The following is a 6000-nucleotide window of genomic DNA, read 5'->3' as shown; positions in this document are numbered from 1 at the left end:
AGAAAGGCCACAATATTTATAACAAGTGTGGGAAGGAGCACAAGGGTTTATGTTGTGTGATTGTGTGCTACAAGTGTGGACATGAGGGTCATTGCAACATGGAATGTAAGCAGGAGGCCAAGGTGTATTATTATTGTGATCAGGTTGGCGAAGGGAGCGGTGCATAGGCCTTGCAATCGTGTCATGTTCGGGTTGGCTTGTCGCGGGTAGGCAGGTTGGCGGGTCAAAATATGTCAACCTAAACACGACCCATTTAAATATACAGGTCACGGGTTGGCGGGTCACGGGTTGACGGCTTTGGAACATAAACCCATATATGACTCGCCAACCCATTTATTTATACGAGTTCACAGATTGGCGAGTCTGTGGGTCAGATTTGGGTTCGTGGGTCAGATTCCATAAATAAAATTGACAATTAAACATGAATAAATTATTGATGATTGATGCAAACATATCCGAATTTTAGACACTTAAGTCTTAAACATCCAAATGAAAATTAAAAACATTCATAGAAACATGTTCAAACTAAACATTAATACAAACATAGATAATTCAAGTGTTAAAGTAATAGCCACAATTCCCATTTTTTTCTCCTAAAAAACAAAGTCAAATCTCTAACACCATTCTGATACTTGATTTCGATCATAGAGTAACAGAGGGGAGAGAGGGAATGTGGGAGACTGGGAGACTGAAAGTCTGGAAGAGGGACATACGCTTATACACGATTTGATTTTGAGATTATTATTTACGGAAAATGGGCAAATGGTTACAGACTTAGCCTTACAAGTTACGACTTACGACCTTAGGCCATCCACCACGAGTCAAAATGTCAAAACAGTCAAATGGTCTATGAATCAATGGTATATATTATATAATACTTATTAAATATTAATACTTGATACATAAATACATTTAAAAACAAAATAATTTTTTTTATTAAAAATATAAACGGGTTGGCGGGTCAACCCGTTTATTTTTTGAGAAACCCATATATGACCCGTTTAATAAACGGGTTCGCAGGTTGGTGGGTTGAAAAACTCAACCCAAACCCATTTATTTCATGTCGTGTCGCGGGTCGGGTTGCAGGTCTATTCGCGAATTGCCAGCCCTAGCAGTGCATGATCCAACACTTGTGATATTGAGGCGAGGGCCAAGGACAGAGCTTTCCAGCTCATAAAAAAAGTGGTGAGGGCAGCGTCATATGTGGTCATCAGTGTAACACCCACGTTTCCTACTAGATTAGTCATAGTCTGCAATCACTTTAGTCAACTATTGTAACCTTTATATGAATAAATAAGAAAGGATTATTCATTTATTTATATGCATATGTGTTTTATACGATATTTTATGCAAATTTTATAAGTATTTAATAATATAATAAAGAAGATTAAAGTATGAGTGAAAAATAAAAGATTATTTAAGACAAATAATCTTAACCTAGTTGCAGTATACTTAATAAAGATTCTGAAGATATAAGAAACGTTCAAATCCGACTTAGAACGAAGAAGTTATGCTTCTTCAAAGTTTCGCGATTAAACCGGCAAGGCTCTGCATATCGTAAAAAGTCAAATTTTGATAAATTACTTTTTAGGCTAAGTGATATAAAAGAAAGTCATAGTAGTTGTAAAACGAAAAGCGTACATATAGAAAACGTCTAAATCGGACTTCATTAAGGGAAGTTATGATTTTTCTAAGATTCAGTTTAACAATGTGCGCACCAAAATTGAAATTTTGATCGATTGATTGTTAACCTAAACAATATAAACGAGAATTGAAGATCTCATGAATATGAGTCCGTCGATATAAGAAAAATCAAGAACGGAGTCCGTATGTAGGAGTTATGATTTCTGCAGCGATTTCTAACAGCCTAAGCCTATAAAAAATATAAAATTTTGAAGGAGTGAGAATTAGGTGTTAGGATCTAAAGTATAGTTGTAGATCTCATAGAGAGATTTCCGGGGATATAAAGAACGTCAAAAATGGAGTTTGTTTGAAGAAATTACGCCATTTTGAAAATTTAGGAAATCGCGTGCGCGAAGCGCGAACACGCATGATAACATGGCACCACTAGAGAGCGCCACGTAGCTGTTTGGTTTTAATATACCACAACATCCTATGGTGCACATACAACCCTAAATACCTTGGATCTATGTTTTCTCTATTATACATGCAAATATGAAGTTTCCATGATATTACCCTATACTAGCATACAAATATCATATACTTGGGTAATAAAATAGATAGAATACATACCTTTTTTTTATGTAACTTGTCTTCATGAAGCTTGAGTGCCTAGTGCCCCAAGTGTGACACCTCAAATGGTTCACACAACCCCATGAACACTTGGAATAACCTTGAGAATAAGGATACTTTGGTTCTCTCTAGTGAAATCGGCCTTGCCCTTTTGTGTACACACACTAGTTCCAATTTCACCAACCAAGGACATCTTTATATAGTGTGAAGATTAGGGTTAAACCCTAATACCCATGACCTTTCATTTTATATGATCCATGGGTTAAACACTCCATGGACTATCCATGAAATCTTATCCCAACCTAAATGAACTTGGCCCATCACACACATATATCTTAGAGTCCATATTTAATTAGTTCCTTTTGATCACTTAATTAGTTATAAATTAATTCTTGATCAATACTAATTAAATAATATGATTATATATTAATATATTAGAACTTATAATATATTAATATAAATCACTAGTATCCTTTTTCCTCATCTTGTCTATCCAATTGTCCCGATGCCATGCAACCCAAATGGACCATGCCGGGTCGGGTCAAGTCTTACCAATTATAGTTATGGACTTAGACATTAATCCAACAGTCTCCAACTTGGATAAGTCTAAAACTATTATTGAGTATGACTTCAAACCCCGACTAGCAATCGTAGCTCTCAAAAGCTTCTGTCGAACTCTGACCTTGCCGATGAACTCTGACCTTTGTCAATGACTTGTCCATTAGATAAGGGATCATGTATTCCTCCATTCTAGATATCATATGGTCTGAGACATGGATTATCAATTATTCTCTCTATCCATTTGTTGTTTCCCGATTTCCGATTTATGACGACTGACTGATTGAACAAATCAAATCAGTCATGGCTTGGCCAAGCACTCACATGTATCATCTTTAAATCATCGAGGGGCCCACAGATATGGCTTTTATCCCGAAGGTAAAAGGAATGGATAAACTTCGACTCATATGGCTTGTTCTACTACTTGTTGAATCATACATAAAGACACATTTTATAACATCGAGTTACCAATGCGTTTTCGTGCAATCAATGTATAACCAACTCATAGTAACAACTCATATCTCTAGGTTTGAAGAATATAAGATATTATCCTCTCATGATCACTCATGATAAAATCCATGAAGTGATTCAAATGAGCGTGGGTTGAATCCAATACTCAGAACTTATAAGCACTCATGAGTGTTGTAGCACCACTTTATCCAACTTCTTAGACCTCTACAAGCCAACCCATGACAGTCTTGATTCATATCTACTTCCAACATATGACCGACTGTGGATAGTTTGAATAACTTAGTCATTCAGGAAGAATGACCTAGTTTATTCTGGAAGTCAAAACATGCAAAGTGAAACACAAGAATAAATGAATCTAATATGGTATCAAAACCTATGAATATAAATAAAACACTTTCTATTTATCACCATACTGATTACTCATTATTCATTGTTTCGGTTTTATCAACTTTATACTTGAATTAAAACACTAGGTGTCCCATGCTCCAAGCATGTACACTATGTTTTCTAAACAATAGCTTTGCCATACACCAAGTATGAACTCTATGTTTGTCTATGATCCTTACTTTTGTGAAATAAACCAATTGACCAAACTTTCAATGATTCTAATTTCACACTCCCAAATCGAAATCTGTTAGATTTTAAACTTAAATGCACTACCCTCTTGCAATGAATGTGTACAAAGTAACAAAGACTTGTCAACAACCATTACAGGGTATTCCAATGAAGACCTACTCCATGGACACAAAGCCTTATGTTCAAAGTATGCATTGCTTTGAACATGCTTCTTACACTAAGTTTTTCCTAATCTTACACAGATTGCTTCCATCTATTGAGACAACTCTATATTCCCATTTTGACTACCACTTCTGAACAAGAGTTGCCTCTTTTCAGACTATGTCAATATGGTCCTATCAATATTAACAGTATACTTCCAACTGTCCTTGAGCAACCAATCTTTGGTAAACCTTAGATTGTCCTCGACAATTGCTTAATCACTTTAGTCATATCCAATTCTAGACATTGTTCTCCTTAATGCCCCAAGGCATTTGGAAAATTCAGAAAGGATAAATATTATAGCACATGTAATCGATCTTGTACCCAAAGTAAATGAGACACGATTCATGATGTTTCACATAAAGACATGGTTCTAGACCAGTCTTTTGTCATAATAACTTTTTGTTTGCATTATTCTCAAAATTTGACTATGAAAAGGGATGCCGTAATCATAATCAAATATTGAGAACGCAATATATAGAATTTTCTTAAGTTGAACAATCCAACATGAAATTCATATATATATTCTTGACTAAAGGTGATTAAAATCTCAATATAAGCTCTTTAGAATGATTATAAACTCAATCTAGGCTTTTTAGAATTGAAATGAAGTATAATTTCCTCTCCCTTAATTATAGCAAAACAACTTTTTCAACCCCTGCAACCTCACGAATTGAAACTTTTGTTTTCTATAATTAACCTTGCTAACTTGCAATACTTATCATAATTATCATGCTCCCACTAACATGATGATTATTAGCATAACACTTATGCTCCCACTAGCTTTGACATGTATCCAGAAAACAGCTGGACCTCTAGAAGTCAATACTTTATTGACATTCTTACCAAAGTTCAGATTTCTGATACTAGATTTCTTTGATAAGACTTTATCAAAATCATACACCTTATCTTAGATAGATCACAGGTGTGTCTAAACCATTTCAGAACTATGAAAAGGGATGCCATAATCATAGTCTCAAATGTTTAGACCTTTTTCCATTTCTCATAAGTCAATGTTAGTGTGTCGGTTAACCACGCACGCTCCACTAACGACTTTGAGAACTACAAATATCAGAATTGCTATCTACTTAAAATCAACTTAGTGAAAGAATTTCCTCACCATCATTTCCATGAATCGGAGAGAAACCTTATGACACTTAGATTTTATGGTGTATGTGTTCTTATCCATGTGAATTTGTCAAACCATAATCACAAGACTAGGTTAGTGACAAATCCTAACTCATATGGATTGAACTTGTGCAATCTTAACCTCTTGCCTTCTGGCAGCACAAGGGCCTGCCATTGCTTCCAAGTAGTTATACAAACAATTGAGAACATGTAGAACTCAAATATATATAGCCAACTTAACTGGAATGGGCACAGAAATGTCAACACGATAGGTTATAAACCTCTAGTTGTGTGCTAGTGATGAAATACATGTTTTATTCCTGATTACTTCTTGAAACCCTTTCAGGATCTTTTAGACTCCCACTGTCTCCTTGACCTATAAGACTTTCTTGCCAAATATTCAAGAGATAGTGTGGATTCTAATAAAGACAAACACTTAACACAATTGGCCTAAGTTGGTCTCTGTTTTATCCAAAACATCACAACTTACCAAATTCAAATGTACAAGAGTAGAAAACCTTTTACTCTTACATTTCACTAGTGTTAATAAACCTTCTTTAAGATGTGTCACTCAAGTTACATTTGTGGTGGGCTTGATCAGTGCACAAGAATGTGTACACGATCCTTTAGTCCTTTACTTGACTCACACATCCATGTGAACAAGTAATTAGTCTTAATTTTCCAATGCTTGAAAGTTCTCATTCATCATACTATACAACTTGCATGATTCCAAGTTTCGGTCCAATTGAAACTTGGGTGATGAGAAACTTTCTTTATTTGGTAAATTTAGACACTACCACAAATGAAAGAATC

This window comes from Lactuca virosa, chromosome 5 (assembly GCF_052849685.1).
Source record: "Lactuca virosa cultivar CGN04683 chromosome 5, Lactuca_virosa_CGN04683_v6, whole genome shotgun sequence".
Lineage (NCBI taxonomy): Eukaryota > Viridiplantae > Streptophyta > Magnoliopsida > Asterales > Asteraceae > Lactuca > Lactuca virosa.
The sequence above is the reverse complement of the archived record's forward strand: the minus strand, read 5'-3'. Positions refer to the sequence as shown.